This window comes from Triticum urartu, chromosome 7A, assembly GCF_056163025.1.
Source record: "Triticum urartu cultivar PI428250 chromosome 7A, HENAU_Tu73, whole genome shotgun sequence".
Taxonomy (NCBI): Eukaryota; Viridiplantae; Streptophyta; class Magnoliopsida; order Poales; family Poaceae; genus Triticum; species Triticum urartu.
This window is the reverse complement of record NC_141879.1, coordinates 183,877,512-183,889,892: the sequence shown is the minus strand read 5'-3', so window position 1 is coordinate 183,889,892 and position 12,381 is coordinate 183,877,512.

Genomic DNA, 12,381 nt, shown 5'->3' with positions numbered 1-12,381 from the left:
ACATCTCCTATTGGTTGATATGTCAAGAAACAAGAAACGAGGTAGAAGTTAATGCACCGCGCCTAAATGTTTTGCGAGTATTGTAGATATTGATATTTTTAGTATAAATTTGGTCGTGGGATTTCATTGATGCCTGTCAAAGCATTGACAAGTCTGCTATGCGTGACCTGAAGATGAAAGCGTTGAGCATCTTGAAGTTGATCAACAATCTTCAATTATCAAAGATTAGTCGTTCGGCCAATAAGGTGGCACACTTAATCGCTAAGTATAGCTTTGACAATAGATTAGATGGTATTCTTGTAAATAACGTACCGCCCTGTGTGGTGAATATTGTATCGAATGAGTGTACTGGTATGGTTGGTTAATTAATATAAGGTGGTGTTCAAAAAAGTATAAATTTGGTCAAACACTTTGCAAATGGTTGACGGGAGTAAAAAGGACCACAGGGAGTATCATGCATGCGGAGTAGGCAAAAAATTGCTTGTCTATAAAAAGGCAAAAAATTGCTCATTTATAGTCGGTCGAAGTCTCAAAGGGCGCGACCGCGCGAGGGATGCGAAGGTCGTGGGAGGTGCGATGTTTGACGGAATTAAGTGAAGTTACATCCACGTGCCGGCATGGCGTGCGAACAGGAAGAAGCTATATCGTCAGGCCTACGATATGGGTCTAGTAGACATGACATCTAGTGGGTCCCGCATAGTTCTCGAGAACTCTTTCGGGGCTTGCAGTTGCTTATCCACCGGGCAAGCCAGCAACCCCACGCCGTTCGCACGCCCTACTCGTACCCGTCTTCTACCTTACAATAGTTCACTCCCAGTCGTCCCGTCCTTTCACATTAGTTCGCTCCCAGTTTTTTTTTGCGGGGTACAATAGTTCAACTTCTCCTAACCCTCCTCCAAAATCCATGGCCTCCCAAATCTCCATGGTCGCCGCTGAGTACCAGGTTAGAGCCATCACCGACGATCAGTTCATCGTCATCTACACACATGGATCTGAGACGGTGAAAGCATGGCTTGCTCGCTTCCTACGCATGTTCAACAGTTCAACGGATGAGTGGGTCGCTGGGCTAGATGTTGAGTACACCACAGTCCTAGGACGAGAGAAGGATCTAAAGGACGAAGAGAGGAAGAAGCCCACCGTGATCCAGGTTTGCGTACATAATGTTTGCTTGGTCTACCACATATGTCATGTTGACGTTGAGTGCCAGGATTTTAAGAACTTCTTCAAGGACAAAAGAGTGAAATTTGTTACTATAGGCTTTAAGAACGACAGTGACGTCCTGCGTCGGATAGGTCTCGTTGTAGGCCAGCCCTTTGATCTCCAGAAGGCAAGCCTGGTGTCCTCCTCTCAACCTTCAATGCCGACCCCGGCAGCAGCCATGATTGATCCTTCATATGCTAAACTGAAGAAACATCATCACGAGTTTCATCATGCATGGGAGTCGAAGACATTAGATGAAGATCACATCCTGTACGCAACAATGGATGCCTACCTTTGTTTAAATATCTACAAGGGTTGGATGAAGAAGAAAAGCCCACTGTCCGGTTCAAGCAAAGAAGCGTCGGTGAAGAGGAAGAGGAAGAGGGACGAGGACGAAGTCGAGGATGTGGACTCGGACTCCAAGTAGGTGGCAGTGCCGTCGCTCATGCTGGTTCTACTGAAGTGTCAAGCGGACTAGTTGCTTATTAGTTTATTTTCAAGGGTGTGTTGTGCTAGGCCCCAGCAGAACTATGTTTATGTTCTTTCTCGTTATTTTAACTCTTTAGTACATACGGTAGTACTAGTACTATGTCTTACTACTGTTCTTCTTGCAGTTGGTACTACTGCTCGTATCTTCGTATTCCTACTGTACTTAATATGTTCGTACTAGTAGTATAATTTGGGTCAGACGATTTGTGAAAGAAGCTCGACGGAGCGAAGGAAGAAGACGGTAGAAGAGGTGGAATAAGCCCTTCTAGACATCCATGTTGCATCAAATGGCTCACATGAGTCGACTGACCCAAATTGCTCCTTCAGATTGCAGGATCCACATGGCATTCAAGGTCTCGAAGGTAGATTCCGCGTCTGCACCTGATTTGTGGGCTCGACGCGCGCGCGACCGGCTTCCGCCACGACAGCCACCGTGCGCGCCTCCTCCGCGCGGGAGGAGACGACAATGACACGCTAGTTCCTCCTCGCCGGCGTGCTGGAGCACACGCTCATCCTCCTCTTCGTATGATGCGTGCATAGACGCGGCTCCACCAGCTGCTCGCATGCTTGGCAGTGCGGCGGCATCATGAGGAGGGACTACAGACGACGTGAGCGGGCGAGCCTTCGGCTTCATGGCACAGGGATGGCAGCGACACGGCGGTGATGGGTGAGAAATTGTTGGCCGGAGCAGGCGGGCGCCGGCATGCACAAGGGCGGCGGCATATTGATGAGTACGCGTGTGGGAGCTTACTTTAGTTTTATATATAAGGTTGGTCAAACTTAAAAGAAAACCGTACTAGTACACGTAAACATTAGACTTAGGCGTCGCTTTTATTAGTTACTAGCTTATGTTCTTGCCCATTGTGACAAGCCTTAGTACCACGGCCACGATACGGAATCCTGTGCAAGCGCGTGAACCGCGGCCGCGTGGTCGATCGAACGGTGTGTCACCGTGCCGCGCTCGAAGGACATCCACCGAACCTTTTTGTGTGTGTGAAAACAATCCTCTAATATTACTCAACTTTTTTTCCTGTGAAAGTTCTTGACGCTGCAATATTTCCATATATTTGAATTTAGCTCCAGTTCATGTTTATTTGGATATGGACGTTTTAGGTGCGCCCTAGTTTTTTTAATACTGATTTTGTGTGTGTGACAGAGAGAACGTGTGTATGTGTCCATATGTGTGTTGTGGCGGAAGGGCAATGTTGAGACGGTGTGTGTGTGATACAGACATGGAGAGGTGTGAATGTGCAAATGATCGTGCATGAGTGAGACATAGACAGATGCCGATACGTTGTGTATACATGAGAGAACGGTCTTCTAGTTTACTTGTGTGTGTGTGAGAGAGAGAGAGAGGGAGAGAGAGACAGAGAGAGGAGCATCCGTAACACAACAGCCGTCTCTCTCAATTCATCCGTCCCTCGCACGGTCGTATGCAACACATGCATCAATGCGCACATTTTGACACCCTCACCCGGCCCCTGCCCACCTCAAGGCCCACACAATCTCTTCATGAATACCCATTTCTCTCCTTAGGTTTGTTTTCTCTCAATATCTGACACACACACACACGCAGCACAACACACACACACACACACACTCCCCCGAGCACACAATTCATCCCCATCCAAGGTTATACCGCGACCACTCTCGCTTGTGCTTCTTTGCACCCCCAACATGCACAACACCTCAATCTTCAAAGAGGGCAACGAGCAGATCGAAGACGGTGACCACACCGCGCTAGAGAATGCGGGGTCATTTGGAAGCAGGGTGATGTGACGACGGTTGACTGACTCCTCCCCCACCCTCTCTCTCTCTTGCACAAAATTACCAATCCCTCTCTCCCCCGCACAAAATTGTCAATCCCTCAACCCACGAGATCCTTCCCCTCTCGTCCATGTTTTTCCTGCTCTCTCATCAAACATGTTGTCTCTTCTCCTTCCATGTATACAGAATCCAGATGCACACGCATCTCATGTATATTACATGTATGCATCTTTCTCACAGACCTAACTTCTTCCTCTCTCTTTCTCTCTCTCTCTATCTCTCTCTCTGTCTCGTTAGGTTTGTCTCCTACTCTCTCGTCCACATACATACAATCTTTCCCGCCCTATCTGCTCCATCTTCAAAAGCTCTCTCTGCATGTTTCATTCCCACATTGGGATATGTCAAAATGTTGCTTCTATAATGGCTGATGTAGAGTTATGGTTGTTCTTGTTGCATCCTACAAAGTAATAACTATGAAATACATTTAGATTCTCATTTGACTAGGATTATGTGAGTTTTAGCATGTTGTGAAGTACTATAGACCTTGTATACATCTTGGGATTTGACAATGATTGTAACTATTGAATTGTATAGACCATTACATTCGAAGTCAATAACCTAATATATTTATTTAATTTCAACAAATGATTAGTTCACTACAAACTAAGAAAACAAATGTGTACTCCCTCCGTTTTTATTTATGTCCGCATATTAGCATTGGTCAAAGTCAAGTTTTGTAAGCTCTCAGAAAGCTTATAACAAAAAATATTAACATATACAATAACAAATAAATACCATTAGATTCATTATTGAATGTACTTTCACATCATACATATTTGTTATGGTAAATGTTTATATTTTTCTATAAACTTGGTCAAACTTTAGGAAGTTTGACTCTGGTCAAACCTAATATGCAGAGTTTACTACTACTACTCGCTAGTTGCTTAGCCGAATCACTCAACACACCGCACGGGGAGTCCAGTGTCACAAAATTTTGAGGTCGGCGAGAAAATCTCCCGCGACCCTAATTCAAGCAGTGGGAAGTTACCATCATAGCCTTCGGAATAGGCCTACGGATGACGCTTGGTAGCGGGTTATTTTCGTAACTTCAGGTTCACCCTACCCAGCCAACCCCACCCGGCACCTAGAGTAGTACACCTGAATACTCCCCAATTTCTATCCCCACCGCAAAATAGACTTCTCCACGGCACCGCAGCCTTCGTGCTCCTCCTCTTTACATCGGCGCACTCGTCCATTGCAGTGCATCTGCCTCATCGACGACCTCGTACGCCGCACTGGAGCCAGTCCACCGTCGTCGTCGTACACGGAGCCTCTTCCCCGGCATCGTCTTCCACGGTCTCGGATCTGCTTCCCGGAAGCCGACGCCAAGCGCAGAAGTACCACCGTCATGGATAATGAACTGACTCCCGTTGCCGACCATGACTCACAGAGGCTGCTGCGACCATCGTTCTCCTCCTTGATTGGTAATGTGTGTATTGAATCACTTAGCAGTACATGTGCAGTTCCAATTTTGTTCATACCTACCCTTCAAATTTCCTGGGCGCTATTGTTCCCGTAAAAGTAATTGGTTATAGCCTCCATTGTCCAACAGAATATCAGCTTGTAATTGTGCGTCGCTCCTGTATCGTGCTATGCTTGGGTAGGTTTTCATCTGCAACCAGTAGTGTGGCAAATGATGGAACGGTTTTTAGAACTAGCAAAATGCCCATGCGTTGCACGCATCAAGATGCATTTGTATGAGTAGTTTATCTTGTTGGAGATGCTCTAACATGGAAGACGAGTGCTTTAATGTTGCCCACAAGATGCGCGAGTATTACTAGTAGTATATTTTTCTTGCCATGTTGCAATTTTAAAACCACGAGTGCGAACATGCAGAGGAGCAATGAAGACCAAACATGGGATATTCGGGACTTCTTCAAGGAGCGCGGCAAGTTAAAGAGGAGCTGCACCGAACCTGTAAAACGAGCTTTGGTAAGTAACACCCTTTCAATTACTTTCGTGTAGCCTCATGTTCTTCGATGTGTATATGTTGTAGTTTCTATTTCTCTTAAGCGTGGTGTTCTTCGATGTGTAATAAGAAGAGTCTTAATCGTCCTAATGCTTTCGTTTTTAGCTTGATGTAGGAAGTGGGTGTTCTCACCTTGTAGTCTATTTTTATTTATTTTTTCCTTTTGAATTCACTTCTCCGAGTTCTGTTTATCTGGCTTCTACTAAATGGATCTAGGTTGCTCTGAGTATTGATCTAAAAAGGAAGTAACTTCATGTCAGGATGCAGTTCCTGCGAGGAGGGAAGTATGGTCAACCTCGAGATCATGTTTCCAAAATGAGGATGGATTACACACACGGTGCTAGTTCCTTAATGATGTTGGATTAGACACAAGGTGCAAATTCCCAGATGATGCTGGATTACACACAAGCCAGGTGGAGTCGTCAGCTGTTCGTGTCCTCGTGGCATTAGTAAAGGCTGAAAGAAAGCGTGCAGCAGCCCTTGAGAATGTAGCTGAGTTCCTGAAGAAGCGAAAAGAGCAATCAGATGCTCTCTTCACCCAAGCCAAAGAAGAGATGGAAGAAGCCAGAAATAAGCTAGCAGAGGCAGAGCATACTAGGCGTCTCCTACTATCTAAAATGGTTGTCAATACAAAATTTCCTTCATAATAGCTAGGCTCAAATGTTTATCCAGTCAGCATGCCTGTTGTGATGTCCGTGCATCTACTGATGTGGCACAAAATGTTTTTTTTTCGGGTCATGTAATAACAGCAATTACTTTCCAAACAATAACAGACGAAGCATTGGACATGGTATAGTTCACGCGCAAGCCCGACATTCCAAGTTGAACTTCCACATCAAACTCATGTTCACATATATCTGCACATTCATACATAATGTCCACAACCATGATTCACTTCAAAGCCAGAAAAATGTGAGGAGAGTTATAAATAAAGAAAATCCTCTACTAGTTCCTACTACCAGTGCGAGCACAACAAGGCAAGACCATGCATAAATTAATTATATTTTAGTCATTTTTGTGTTCTAAAATGCCTGTCGGCTCGTGGAAGGACGTGTTGCCGGCACACGCGTGGATTCAATGAAGGCAGGCGTGGCAGTCTTAAGCTGGTTGCACGCGGTGAGGAGGCGTGCTCAGCCGGGCCTGCAGCAAGTGCGGCCCTCTTGGCGGTGCGCCGGTTCAATGCCTGCGCTATGAGAGGTCGCGTCCGTGTCAAAGCAATCACTCCCTCCAGTCCTTTTTTGTTTGGGTATAACAAAATCTCGTTTTCCATTCACATTTTAGTGGTAGGAGTTGTGCGTGTGTGTCTGTGAGAGAGAGAGAGAGGAGACGGTAGTTGGGGTTGTCTGATCGGTAAACAAATGAATAATGTCAGTCTGGGATGGAGACGAAAAGGAGACCGCAACAAATGTTGTGTCTACAGGAGAGATAGAGAGAGTAATTTTAGTGGTATGAGTCATATGTAGATGCATATAGGGTGTGTGAGAGAATCCCATAGAGAGAAAGACAAAGTGAAAGACTAGTGGAGACTGTGTGTTTGGCGGTGAAAAAGAAAGCTTAGGTACTAAGTGATACCAGAGAACAGTAGAGACGTGAGAGATAATGAAAACCATGTAATTTATAATTATAGGGAGAGTGTGACACTTCTCAAGGGAGACATCGAGAGACCATGTTTGCGAGGATAGGAGCAACATGAAGTGAGCGTGCGGGTGAGCTGGAGAAAAGAGAGTGATAGCTACCTGAAGGAGCATGCATGCGAGAGAGATGGGCATGAAAGGAGTGAACAAAAAAGGGATTCAAATATTTGAATTTGAGATGATGATACATGTAATCCATACTCGAACCAAAATTGATCTATCAAACATGCATACTCATATGAATTCGCGCACATCTATGTTATTTAATATGTAGATATTACTGATCCATACATTTTAGTAGAACATAATTTGGTTAATTTTTTCGAATTCAACCTTAAGATTTCGAGATCGTTGTATTTGTAAATCATATTATACATATAAAGGAGCAGAATTCTTTGTTGTGCTTTTGAAAGTATATATATAAAAAATGATGTATATAGAATGTAATTCCAATTGAAAATGGATCCCGCCCGAAAAAAATGGAATACAAACGGGATCCGAATTGAGTTGGCACGGTAAACGTGCACTCCGCAAAATTTGAATGAAGCGGGGAAATTCGCAGTAACCGCCCGAAACCAAAATCTGTGAGATGGAAATCACTACTGCCTATCCCTGCCACGCAAAGCCTATATGCTAGATTTCTATAGGTTTCGATAGGGGTAGGTTTGTAATTTCACCCAAACATGACATAACCGCCTCTCACCCGGATTCATACACGGTGGGCGCCAAAACACAGTGTGTCCTCGGCCGAAATCGACTCCCTCCCCGATTCATATTCATACACGATGGGCGCCAAAAACAAACTCTCGTCGGCAAATATTCGGTGTATGCGAGATTACCGTCCTATCCCCAACCGACTAGTGTTGCTGTGATGTAATAGAAATTTGAAACGGGGGCTAAGTTTGTAAATTTCCTCGCATTTGAGACAAGCGCGCCCTGAATACATGGTTCCCCCTTCCTCTCTACCTCCCTTTTCCCCATTCGTACTCCGTGGGCGCCAAAACACCCTCTCCACCCCACCCTCCTCCATCCGCCGACGTCCGCCATCCCATCCACCGCCGTCCTCCTCCACCATGCCGGAGCTGATACCCCGACGCTACCGTCCATTACAAAAGATCGACCTCTCTCATCCACGGCTTCGGACCGGGATCCTTGCATCCCGTCCTCTCGCTTCATCCCCGCCGTCGTCCACCTTGACGGCGCCGCTCCTACGACCATCTCGTCCACCCTGCCCCGCCGCCACCGTCTACCCTCCTAGATCTGCTTCCACGCCACCGACAGCCATCGCTACCGTAGCACCGTCAAATTCTCAGCAGATGCGTACACGGTGCCGCACCAGAGGCGGTACTCTTTCGTATCTGCTCAACTTATTTATTGTGGCAAGAAAATAGATCGCCACTGCTTTACTCTGATTTCTTGTCTTGGTTGCGAAGTTGCCTTTGTCCGGTTTGCACCTTCAGATCCGCCATGGCACGCTCAATACCATACTCGTAATGCTTATGGTTTTCCCCTTTTATATTCCACACTAGTTAAATCACAGTAGACTAAATTTCAAAATTGGGTCGGTCAATTTTTCAGAGCTCGCCGGAGTTCGCCGGTGTGATTGAAGGGGCTCGGGTGGGGACGGTGGTTGTGGGAGGCGGTGGTGGGGCCTCGTCGAACGAAGAAAACTCGACGTGGGTGGGGGCAGGGGTGGGGGTGGCGGAGGAACACAGGCGGTGGGCCGGTGGTTCGGTCGGCGGCCCGTGCGATGTTCTGTATGGGAAGCACAGTATGTTCCTTGTCAGGAAGGGGAGTAGGGACATCTGCAGTCAACAACTAATAGAGCTGGCATGTATGTGATCGATAGGCTTTCAATTACTAGCGGCAATACAACACCGTAATTTCCAGCCAATTCCACTTTCCCGGTTTATATATCCTGGTTATGGTGTATCCCTGTTATGTACACTATGATCTGCCTAGTTGCTGTGTGCTCTTGTTATCATGGTTTGGCAATAAAATCTCTATACAGTATATTATGAACCTATCATTTTCCAGCTATCCTTACTTCTAGAGCCTATTTTTGTGTACCTGTGCCAGATTATATAAATGCACGCACCATATTACAGCACACATGAGCTCTCTCATCAGAATCCAGTGATAGCACACAAGTGTTTACAGGGGCGCCCCTATATTAGAATATCATCTGCATTACAAAGATAATCTCACAACTATTTATGTTTTCATGGTTCTCAGATATTATACACAATTACAGTGAATATCAGAATCCGCGCATCAGAAGAATATTGTGGAACACTGCAATGACTTACAAAATTGGCAGCAAGGCATTGAGTGCCATTCTGGAAGCAATGAAACTCGTACGCTCCCCACCTGTTGATTCTTGTTCAGAATATCATCCTAATGACTATTCTAACCTCGAGGAGGCAAAGGAAGATGGCATGTCCTATTCACCCATCAAGGTGCCTGTTCTAATTTGGCAAGGTTTTATTGATTGCGCGTATCTTGCATATGTTGTCTTGCATTTCTTCTACTGTGTTGCACCACCATCTACTTAGTTTACTCATCATATATGTCGAGATGCCATGCCCATCCATTATCAATACATGTTCCATCGGTCATCATACCATGTTTTTCCACTCAAATGTTGTTCTTGTGCATCAGACATCAAAAAGGAAGAGGGTGATTGCCGAACCTGAAGGAGCACCAGCAAAGTCCTTGAAAAACGTGGTGGTGCCGGATAAATCAGACAGCACCCCACTTATATTAGTTGTACAACCAGTGACACAAAACGTAGGACCGACTCCAGCAGACTGTACCCATACTTCACTGGCCACACCACTAGCCCCACCACACAGGACCTGCACTCCAGCAAAAGGTATACCGATTTCATTTGCCATAGCACCAGCTGTACCATAGAAAAATCCCACTCCAGCAAAAAGTACAGCAAGTCCACCGGCCGAAGACCTATCCCAACTGCAGAGACGGCCAATTCCTGCAGATTGGAACCCCATTCCATTTATTCCCAGTTTAAAAGACAATGCTTTCAATGTTGTTAGGGACTACGTGCATATATTCCCATCATGGGAAGATTATTGTGAAGACAAACACCATTTTCACATCTTCCTGTCCAACTTACGTGTAAGTGCTATTATTCATGGCTATTATTTTCCTATTTTCTGCTGACTGAACACATCAATGATTTACATTACATTGTTGTAACTAGGCGAGGGTCAATCTGGATAGTCATGACGAGCAAAGCTTGCTTGTGCTTTTCAAGGAAGCATTGCAGCAGTATCGGTGTTACCTGAGGAAATCACACTTTGATGGCAAGTCTATAAACGAATTTCTGGTGAAGTCTCCTGTGCTAAATTTAAAAGACATTGAAGGGAAAACCTTGTTATGCACTGGTCTCGTTCCCAGGATGAGGTACTGTCTATGAAATCACATGACAATTTGAACTTCTACTTTTCCGCATGTGCCTTACAGATCTTTTTTGCAGGAAATCTGCTCGAAGAAGAATTCCGGTTTGACAAGAACGACAGGATATCACAAATATGCTACCTGCTACTTTGCGCTTGTTAGTACATGTTGTCCTGTATCACTGTACTTGCATACATACCTGGTTCATTATGTGACAGCAGTATGCATGATAGCTTGCTTATCAATTGTTCGCTCCAAATTATCTGATCTGTATGAATGGTTACATTAGTGTAGAATATATCCAATGCTAATGTTTTTTTAGCTCTGCATTGTTCTTGTAAGTACATGATGTCCTTTATCAGTGTACTTATAATGACAGGTAGTTGTTCATGTACCATCACTCTGCAGCTTATTTTCCTTTGCCCTCCATTTTCTACACATCAGATCTATATTTACTCTTACCATAAGGTTGGTACTGAAGAAGTTTAGTTGTGCATTGCTCTTGGTTGTACCTTTTGCATGTATCCCTGCACTTACATTTATAGCTACTTGGTTATGTAGCATCACTCTTCATCTTATCTTAAATATTCTCCATTTTTTCATATATTATCACATCTATATTTACTCTTAACAAAATGTAGAATAAAGGCAATACTTTTGAAGAAGATTCTGTGGTAAACTTCTTGAATTGCCCCCCCCCCATCAGCAGGGACAAGGCCTTTATAGAGCCTGTCTTCACCAATAATGTAAGTTTGTCCATCTCAAGCCTTCAAACTTTGTTGTATATATTTGGTTAGGCATGACTGCAACAGCTGTTTATTTTTGGTGTTTGCATCAAATTGCTTGTTTAAAGTTTATTATATGTAGTTCATAAACAAAAGTTCGTCCTTTCTCAATTTAAGTTTTCAGTTGTACAACCAAGTTCCTTCTTCATACCATGTAAATTAAACTATACAGAGCAAGTGATCTTCTTTTGCACTGCATGTATGCTTCTGTTCTTCATCTGTAATCCAGTGGTGTGGTGAACCTACCCACTACAGCACAATGCCATATTCTGCAATGTCTTAACTATGAAAAATGTCATATCATTCTACTATTATTTAAACCATCTCTTTATTTGCCAATCTGAAATGGTATAAATTGTCAGCACACTAACCATTAATACTTATGAGTTCTTGATCTGTAATCCAGTGGTGTCGTGAAGCTGCCAACTCCTTCACAATGCCATTTCCTGCCATGTCTTGACCTGAACAATACCATATTGTGTTAATGCAAATTTAAACTGTGTCACTTTATTCGTCAGTAAGAAATGTGATGAATTGTCAGCACTGATACTTTTATGTGCAAAACCTATCATCTGTCTGCTTGTTTATCTTTCAGAGTGAGGAAGATATAAGTGTTGAACAAGCGCACTCTCATCATCTTGCTCAGCTGCTTGCACTGCAGCTCCCCAGCAGGGCTAACCTTTCTTGAACTCTATTGAAGTGCTGTCGGTTTTGTATATTATTTTGTCGGCGTGTTTATTTGCACTGGTGGCGATCTTTGATGCCCAATGTATGTAATCTGTTGTCTGCTTGTGCTTTATTATCATAGTGGCGAACTTTGATGCCCAGTGGATGTAATATGCCGTAATTTCTTTATTGTATAGTATAGGTTTTTTCTTATTCACGATGCTGCAGTTATTTTACTGTATGTATATATATATATATCCTGTCTTCGCAGTAAACCGGCCAAACCGTAAAATTACGGTACATAATCGGGCCATCATGCAATCATGATGTAGGTTGGGCCTGAAACGTGCCAATCAGCTCACGGGCCGGCAGCAGCCCGAAATGAACCCCG